Source organism: Carcharodon carcharias, chromosome 5, assembly GCF_017639515.1.
Source record: "Carcharodon carcharias isolate sCarCar2 chromosome 5, sCarCar2.pri, whole genome shotgun sequence".
Taxonomy (NCBI): Eukaryota; Metazoa; Chordata; class Chondrichthyes; order Lamniformes; family Lamnidae; genus Carcharodon; species Carcharodon carcharias.
Window position 1 is genome coordinate 14,155,782 of NC_054471.1, and position 10,018 is coordinate 14,165,799.

The 10,018-nt window shown below is 46.2% G+C and overlaps 1 protein-coding gene across 2 annotated transcripts in view; it reads right to left on the reverse strand.

The window, feature by feature from the left end:
• znf318 (zinc finger protein 318) overlaps positions 1 to 3,850 on the reverse strand; it is a 74,904-nt gene extending 71,054 nt beyond the window's left edge. For both annotated transcript variants that reach the window (XM_041187244.1, XM_041187243.1), the window contains exon 1: positions 3,804 to 3,850. The gene's annotated coding sequence lies outside the window, so the exon portion shown is untranslated. The remainder of the gene's footprint in view (positions 1 to 3,803) is intronic.
• Between the last annotated feature and the right edge of the window lie 6,168 nt (positions 3,851 to 10,018).

The window sequence follows — 10,018 nt, forward strand, 5'->3', positions numbered from 1 at the left end:
TAAAGGATAAAACAGGGCACTATATAAATGATAAGTTAGCAACAGCAAAGGTTCAAAGAGACTTGGGGGTCCAGGTACACAGATCGTTAAAATGTCATGAGCAAGTGCAGAAAATAATCAAAACAGAATACTGTCCTTCACATCTAAAGCATCAGCAGGTGGAAATCATTTACAAATCCATGATTAGATCACACCTAAAGAACTGTGAGCAATTACACTCATAAGAAATAGAAGGCAGCAATTTGGCCCTTGACTCCGTCATTCACTAGGATCATGGCTGATCTTCTACCATAAATCCACCTTCCCACATCGTTCATACATTCCTTAATTTGTTTAGTACCCAAAAGTATATAGATTTTTGTCTTGAATATACTCAAAAGCTGAGTACACACAACTCTCTAGGGTAGGCAATTCCAAAGATTCATAATCCTTTTGAGTAAACAAATTTGTCACCTTAGTTCTCAATGGCCAACCTCTTATTCTGAGATCAAAGCCCCAGCCAGAGGAAATATTTTCACAGAATCACAGGATGCAGAAGAGGCCCTTCGGCTCATCGAATCTGCACCGACACATTAGAAACACCTGACCTACCTACCTAACTCCATTTACCAGCACTTTGCCATAGCTTTGAATGTTATGACGTACCTAGTGCACATCCAGGTACTTTTTATAGGATGTGAGGCAACCCGCCTCCATTACCCTTCCAGGCAGCGCATTCCAGACCGTCACCACCCTCCAGGTAAAAAAGTTTTTCCTCACATCCCCCCTAAACCTCCTGCCCCTCACCTTGAACTTATGTCCTCTTGTGACTGACCCTTCAACTAAGGGGAACAGCTGCTCCCTATCCACCCTGTCCATGCCCCTCATAATCTTGTACACTTTGATCAGGTCACCCCTCAGTCTTCTCTGCTCCAATGAAAACAAGTCTATCCAACCTCTCTTCAGAACTTAAATGTTTCATCCCAGGCAACATCCTGGTGAATCTCCTCTGCACCCCCTCCAGTGCAGTCACATCCTTCCTAAAATGTGGCAACCAGAAATGCACAGTACTCCAGCTGTGGCCTCACCAAGGTTCGAAACAACTCCAACATGACCTCCCTACTTTTGTAATCTATGCCTCGATTGATAAAGACGTGTCCCATATACCTTTTTCACCATCTCACTAACATGCCCCTCGACCTTCAGAGATCTATGGACACACACGCCAAGGTCCCTTTGTTCCTCAGAACTTCCTAGTGTCATGTCATTCATTGAGTACTTCCTTCTCAAATTACTGTCAAAGTGTACCACCTCACACTTTTCAGGGTTAAATTCTATTTGTCACTTATCTACCCATTTGACCATCCGGTCGAGATCTTCCTGTAGCCCAAGACACTTAACCTCACTGTTAACCACCCGGCCAATCTTTGTGTCATCCGCAAACTTACTAATCCTACTCCCTACATAGTTATCTATGTCATTTATGTATATTTACTTAGCATTTACCCTGTAAAGTCCTTAAGAATTTTATGTTTCAATTAGATCACTTGTCATTCTTCTCAACCCCAGGGAATATAGGCCCAGTTCACTCAATCTTTCCCTCAAGGCAATTGCCTCATCCCAGGAACCAGCACAGTTCATCTTTATTGCACTCGGCTCTGGTCACCACACTTCAGGAAGGTGGGTTTACCAGGATGATACTGAGACTTCAAGGGTTACATTACAAGGAAAAAATATACAAACTGGGATTGCATTCCATGGAATTTAAAAGGTTAAGGGGTGATTTGATACAAGTTTAATATATCAAGGGGAACAAATAAGGTAGAGAAAGAAACTATATCTGCTGGTTGGTGAGTCGAGGACAAGGGGACATGGGTCTAAAGCCAGACTTTTCAAGACAGAAACTTCTTCATGCAGCTGTAAACAGTGGTAGAAGTTAAAAACTTTTCCACTAATGGCAATTGAAAATTTTAAGTTTGATTGATAGATTTATATTAACCGAAGGTATTGAGGCATATGGAAATCACATGAGATCAGCTTTGTTGTTACAAAGTAAGATTACAAATCATGAGACACCAAGTTAGGTTGAGACTTTGTGGAGAGGTCCAACGACTGCCTCGCACTTAGAAGTGAGGCTGGAGGAGGTCAAGGGAGACAAGTTTAAGGAGATGATTAGTGGCGAAGAGCTCTGGATGTATTCCAAGTCTGTGGAACTTCGACTTAAGTGACAGAAGATAGCTGGGAAGTTAATGGAGTTGAGAGGAGCAAAAGCTGGGAAAGGCAGGAAAGAATAATGCATCAAGTGTTGGAAGAAAATGCTGGAAACATTCAGGTCAGGCAGCTTCTGTGGGGAGAGCCAGTGAAGCTGAAAGATTAACTTTGAAGATGCATCAGAGGAAAAGTATTACGATTGTCATTTAAACATGAGCTTCTCCACAGGATTGGGCATTTAGGAACATCCAGATTGGATATATACTTCCCAAATAATTTTATTACAAACTTAGATTTGCAAGCATTTCCTGTTAACAACCCATCCAAAATTCCTACATCCACATTATGATTAGCACCAGCTTACACGAATGTTACACTGTCATTGCAGGCTTCAATGATGAAGGTGCTGCCATGTTATTGACAAAAGACAGGCCAGACGCCAATACTGAGAAAAGAAACCGCCATATCCCATTTCACACCCCACCCACCAGGCAAACGCCCATTCCCCTACAAAACTCACCCCACAACCAAACAATCATCCCCGACAATCAAAACCCAGCCACTCCCCATCCAAAACCCAACCATCTCCCATCCCAACAGGCCCCTGTACCACTCCCTCCAAGCTAAAGTCCAATTCTCCACTCCACTGCTGCTCTGATGGGGAGGCCTGGGGTGGGGTGGGGAAGAAGAGGCGGAGGAGCGGGGGGTGGCCGGTGGAAGGGAGAGATCCGGGGGGGGTGGTGGAAGGGAGAGAGAGATCGGGGGTGGAGGGAGAGAGATCGGGGAGTGGGGGGCAGAGATCAGGGTGGGGGTGAGGAGGCAGAGATCAGGGTGGGGGGAGGGGGGCAGAGATCAGGGTGAGGGGGCAGAGATCTGGGGGGGAGGGGGGCAGAGATCTGGGGGGGAGGGGGCAGAGATCTGGGGGGGAGGGGGGGCAGAGATCTGGGGGGGAGGGGGGCAGAGATCTGGGGGGGAGGGGGGCAGAGATCAGGGTGGGGGAGGAGGCAGAGATCAGGGTGGGGGAGGAGGCAGAGATCAGGGTGGGGGGAGGGGGCAGAGATCAGGGTGGGGGGAGGGGGCAGAGATCAGGGTGGGGGGAGGGGGCAGAGATCAGGGTGGGGGGAGGGGGCAGAGATCAGGGTGGGGGGGTAGAGATAGATCAGGGTGGGGCATGAGGGGGGAGGGGCGAGTGAGCCGGAGTGGAGGGAGTGGGGGGGATGCGCGCGAGCCGGAGTTGGGAGCGGGGGTGCGCGCGAGCAGTGGTTGACATAGGGAGTGCGAGCGAGTCGACCGGGGTTGCGAGGGAGTCAGCCGGGGGGCGGCGCTGGCGCGGGCCCAACGGTTTTCCGCTCTAAACCCCCACCACTCGCAGAAAACGGTTGAAGGCTCGTGCGAGATGAGCCGCGGCTGCGCGTCCAGGCGGCATAGGGTCAGGCCGAAGCTCCTTGGTCGCTAAGCGAATACCCAGCAGAAGGGAACCGGTGACCTGCTCAAGAGGAGGGAGAGAGCGGGTCAACATATTTTATTTCCGCAGACGGAAACTGAAAGACATTCCGGGATTTATCTGATCTAAAAGTGCAAACAGGCGAACAACAGCGTCACAGATGCGTTACCAAAATGGAGCCGCTCCTGCAGAGACCGCGGCGAATGCAGCGATGCAGCTACGGCGCATGTGCGGCTAAATCGGCCTGGTTTATGGAGCCGGACGCGTAGGGGGCGATATCGGGGAATGCTGGAGGATTCCTGAGACGCAACCAAACAACAGAGCAGGAATTAAAAGGTGCAGTGTCTAAATAATAGATCACCAATAAGATACAACAGATATAAAAGTTGTAGTGTCTAAATAACAGATCACCAATAAGATACAACAGATATAAAAGGTGTAGTGTCTAAATAACAGATCAATAAGCTACAACAGATATAAAAGGTGCAGTGTCTAAATAACGGATCACCCATAAAACAGGCAGTCCAAGGGAAACAGGCAGGTAAGTTCAGGAGTCCCCTGGGGCCCCGCTCACAAATTGGTATTCCCTTTTGGAAGCTGATGAGGGCGCTGGTTCCTCCAGGGAGTGCAGACAGAGCCAAGCTTCTGGCACCACAAGCAGCCTGTCTGTACAGGAGGGCAGAAACCGAGAAAGAGCAATAGTAATAGGGGATTCTGTAGTCAGGGGAACAGATATGCACTACTGTGGCCGTCAATGTGACTCCAGGATGGTATGTTGCCTCCCTGGTGCCAGGGTCTGGGATGTCACTGAAGGAGGAAGGTGATAAGGCAGAGGTCATATTAGATAATATCACTACCTTCAACACCTCTTTGTTCCTTTGTCTGTGATATCTTTTGATTATCTGCTCCTATCACTGCTTGCTTGTCCCTACAACCACCCCCCCACTTCTCTCCCCCCGCACCCCCCACCTTAAACCAGCTTATATTTCACCCCTCTCCTAATATTCACTCAGTTCTGTTGAAGGGTCATGAGGACTCGAAACGTCAACTCTTTTCTTCTCCGCCGATGCTGCCAGACCTGCTGAGTTTTTCCAGGTAATTCTGTTTTGGTCATGGTACATGTTGGTACCAATGACATAGGTAGAAAAAGGGATGAGGTCTTGCATCAAGAATTCAGGGAGTTAGGCAGTAGACGAAAAAGCAGGACCTCTCGGGTTATAATCTCTGGATTACTCCCAGTGCCACGTGCTAGCGAGCTCAGGAATACGAGAACAGCGCATATGAATACGTGGCTTAATAGTTGGTGCAGGAGGGAGGGTTTTAGATTCCTGGATCACTGGGACCGTTCTGGGGAAGGTGGGACCTGTACAAGAGGGACGGTCCACATCTGAACCAGTGTGGGACTAACATCCTTGTGGGCGGATTTGCGAGTGCTGTTGGGAGGAGTTTAAACTAATTCGGCAGAAGGAGGGGACACAGAATGTTAGCAGAATAGGGACACATCATAACACAGTAAAACAATCAAGTCAGAGAGAGTACAGCTACATTAAGCTTCAGGGGAGTAAGGCAACGCTAGATGGCCTCTACTTTAATGCCAGGAGTATTACAGGTAAAACGGATGAGTTAAGGGTGAGGATTGACATGTGGAATTGTGATATAGTAGCCATCACAGAGACGTGGTTGAGGGAGGGGCAGGATTGGCAGCTCAACATTTCGGGATAGAGAATCTTCAGGCGAGACAGGGGAGGGGGTAAAAGAGGAGGAGGCATTGCATTATTAGTTAAGGAATCAGTTACTGCAGTTAGCAGAGATGATATCCTGGAGGGGGCATTGAATGAAGCTTTGTGGGTAGAGCTTAGGAATAAAAAGGGGGCAGCCACATTGTTAGGCATTTATTATAGACCCCAGATAGTCAGCGAGAAATTGAGGAGCAAATATGTGCACAATTTGCGGAGGTTTGTAAAAATAACAACAATAGGCTAATATTAGGTGATTTCAACATTCCCAACATTAATTGGGATAGACATAGTGTTAAGGGCTTGGATGGAGTGGATTTCTTGAAATGTGTACAGGAGAACATTTTAGGTCAATATGTAGAGAGTTCAACAAGGGACGGTGCAGTGCTGGACCGAATTCTGGGGAAGGAAGCCAGACAGGTGGCTGAGGTGGTGGTGGGGGAGCATTTTAGTGATAGTGACCACAACATGGTACAATTTAAGCTTGTTATGGACAAAGAAATACACAAGTTGCAAAAAAATGTTTTGGATTTGGGGAGAGTGGATTTTAGTAAAATAAGGCAGGATCTGGCCAAGGTGGACTGGGAACAGTTGCTTTTGGGTGAATCTACAGAAGAGTAGTGAGGGGCATTCAAAAAGGAAATGGGGAGGCTACAGGCTCAACGTGTTCCCTCAAGGGTGATAGGAAGGAGAACCATGAATGACCAGAGATATTCAGGATACAATGAGAAGGAAAAGAGAGGCTTTTAGCAGGTACAAGGGGAGCAAATCAGTGGAGGCATTAGTGGAGTACAAAAAGTGCAGGGTGAAGCTTAAGAAAGCAATTCGGACAGCAAAGAGGGGATATGAGAAAGCTCTGGCTGGTAAAACTAGGGAAAATCCCAAGATATTCGATAAGTATATCAATGGGAAGAGGATAACCAGGGAAAGAGTAGGGACCAAGGGGGCATTCTATGGGTGGAGCCAGAGGACATTGCTAGAGTGCTGAACGAATAACTTCACATCTGTCTTCACCCAGGAGAATGAGGATGAAGGTATTGAACTCGGGGAGAGAGACTGCAAGGTTCTTGAGCAAATTGATACAGGGAGTGACAAGGTATTGGAGGTGTTGGCAGGCTTAAAAGTGGACAAATCTCCAGGTCCAGATGATTTGTGTCCCAGACTGCTGAGGAAGGCAAGGGAGGAGATCGCAGCGGCTTTGACCTAAATTTGTAATTCCTCTCTGGCCACGGGGGAGGTGCCAGAGGACTGGAGAACAGCTAATGTGGTTCCGCTATTTAAGAAAGGTTGTAGAGATAAGCCAGGGAACTACAGACCAGTGAGTCTCACGTCAGTGGTAGGGAAACTATTGGAGAAAATTCTGAAGGAGAGTATCTATCTCCACTTGGAGAGGCAAGGTTTAATCAGGGATAGTCAGCATAACTTTGTCAGAGAGAGGTCATGCCTAACAAATCTGATTGAATTTTTTGAGGAGGTGAGCAGGTGTGTAGATGAGGGTCTATATGGAGTTTATATGGATTTCAGCAAAGCCTTTGATAAGGTCCCACATGGGAGACTTATAAAGAAGGCAAATGCACATGGGATATAGGGTAATTTGATAAAGTGGATTCAAAATTGGCTTAGTTGTGGGAGACAGAGGGTGATGACAGAAGGCTGCTTTAGTGACTGGAAGCCAGTGACCAGTGGCACACCACAGGGATCTGTGCTGGGTCCCCTATTATTCGTCATTTTTCTATTATGGATAGACTTGGGTTGTTTTCATTGGAGCAGAGAAGACTGAGGGGCTCCCTGATCGAGGTGTACAAGATTATGAGGGGCATGGACAGGGCAGGTAGGGAGCAGCTGTTCCCCTTAGTTGAAGGGTCAGTCACGAGAGGACACAAGTTCAAGGTGAGGGCCAGGAGGTTTAAGGGGGATGTGAGGAAAAACATTTTTATCCAGAGGGTGGTGACGGTCTGGAATGTGCTGCCTGGAATGGTGATGGAGGTGGGTTGCCTCACATCCTTTAAAAAGTACCTGGATGAGCACTTGGCACGTCATGACATTCAAGGCTATGGGCCAAGTGCTGGTAAATAGGATTAGGTAGGTAGGTCAGGTGTTTCTCACCTGTCAGTGTAGACTCGATGAGAAGGACCGAATGGGCCGAAGGGCCTCTTCTGCACAGTGTGATTCTGTGATTCTGTGAAAACAGTACAGATATAAAAGGTGCAGTGTCTAAATAACAGATCACCAATAAAACAGCACAGATGTAAAAAGTGCAGTGTCTAAATATCAAATCACCAATAAGATAGCACAGATATAAAAGGTGCAGTGTCTAAATATCAAATCACCAATAAACAGCACAGATATAAAAGGTGCAGTATCTAAATAACAGATCACCAATAAGATAGCACAGATGTGAAAGGTGTAGTGTCTAAATATCAAATCACCAAAAAGATAGCACAGATATAAAAGGTGCAGTGTCTAAATATCAAATCACCAATAAACAGCACAGATATAAAAAGGTTCTACGATGAGTAACTCACCTCCTGATTCCCCAAAACCTATCCACCATCTACAAGGCACAAGTCAGGAGTGTGATGGAATACTCCCCATTTGACTGAATGAATGCAGCTCCCACAACACTCAAGAAGCTTGACACCATCCAGGACAAAGCAGCCAGCTTGTTTGGCACCACATCCACAAACATTCAGTCTCTCCACCACCGACAAATAGTAGCAGCAGTGCGTACCATCTACAAGATGCACAGCAGGAATTCACCAGGCTCTATAGACAGCACCTTCCACACCCATGACCACTACCATCTAGGACAAGGGCAGCAGATAGATGGGAACACCACCACCTGGAAGTTCCCCTCCAAATCACTCACCATCCTGATTTGGAAATATATCGCCTTTCCTTTACTGCCGCAAGGTCAAAAGCCTGGAACTTCCTTCCTAACAGCACTGTGGGTGTACCTACACCACATGGACTGAAGCAGTTCAAGAAGGCAGCTTACCATCACCTTTTCAAGGGCAACTTGGGATGGGCATTAAATGCTGGGCTAGCCAGTGAAGCCCACATCCTGTGAATAATTAAAAAATGGATAAATAAATTACAGATCACTAATAAAACAACATAGATATAAAAAGGTACAGAGTGTAATAGGAACATATAAAATATAAGCAGGAATAGGTCAATTCGTCACTTCAGGCCTATTCTTCCATTTCCTTTTTAAATATATTCAGAAACTGCAACACTTGTTCTAAACCTGAGGAAACATCATCCTTGCATCCAGTCTGTCCATCCCTGTCAGAATTTCATGTTTGAATGAGATCCCCTCTCATCTTTCTAAACTCTAGTGAATACAGGCTAGTCAGCCCAATCCCTCCTCATATGACAATCCTGCCATCTCAGGAATCAGTCTGGTGAACCTTCGCTGCACTCCTTCTGGACAAGTAAAACCTTTGTTAGGTAAGGAGACCAAAACTGCACACAATATTCAGGTGTGGTCTCACCAAGGCCCTGTAAAGTTGCATTAAGACAACCTTGCTCCTGTACTCATTTTACCTTGCAATGAGGGTCAACATGCCATTTGCCTTCCTAACTGCTTGCTGCACCTGCATGCTTGCTTTCAGTGATTGATGTACAAGGACATTTCCCAATCTGTCACCATTTAAATAATACTCTGCCATTATGATTTTCCTACCAAAGTGGGTAACTTCACATTTATCTATACTATACTGCATCTGTCATATATTTGCCTACTCACTCAGCCCTGAAGCCTCTTAACCAAGTTTCTTGTTGTCAGCAAAATTGGAAATATTACATTTGGTCCCCTCATCCAAATCATTGATATATATTACGAGTAGCTGGAGCCCAAGCATTGGTCTCTGCAGTATCCCACTAGTCATCACCTGCCACTCTGAAAAAGACCCATTTAATCCATTTATTCCTGTCTGTTATGATAGGGCACTGAAGAGTGCAGAGGAACAAAGGGATCTGGGAGTTCAGATACATAATTCCCTGAAAGTGGCGTCACAGGTAGACAGGGTTGTAAAGAAAGCTTTTGGCATACTGGTCTTCATAAATCAAAGTATTGAGTATAGGAGTTGAGATGTTATGGTGAGGTTGTATAAGACATTGGTGAGGCCAACTTTGGAGTATTGTGTGCAGTTCTGGTCACCTAACTACAGGAAGGATATCAGTAAGATTGAAAGTGTGCAGAGAAGATTTACTAGGATGTTGCTGGGTCTTCAGGAGTTGAGTTACAGGGAAAGATTAAACAGGTTAGGACTTTATGCCTTGGAGCGTAGAAGAATGAGGGGAGATTTGATAGAAGTTTACAAAATTATGAGGGGTATAGACAGAGTAAATGCGAGTAGGCTCTTTCCACTTAGATTAGGAGAGATAAACACGAGAGGACATGGCTTTAGGGTGAAAGTGGAAAGGTTTAGGGGGAACTTCTTCACTCAGAGAGTGGTGAGAGTGTGGAACAAGCTGCCATCTGACGTGGTAAATGTGGGCTCACTCTTAAGTTTTAAGAATAAATTGGAAAAATACATGGATGGGAGAGGTCTGGAGGGTTATGGATGGGTGCAGGTCACTGGGACTAGCGGAATAATATTTCAGCATAGACTAGAAGGGCCTGTTTTTCTGTGCTGTAGTG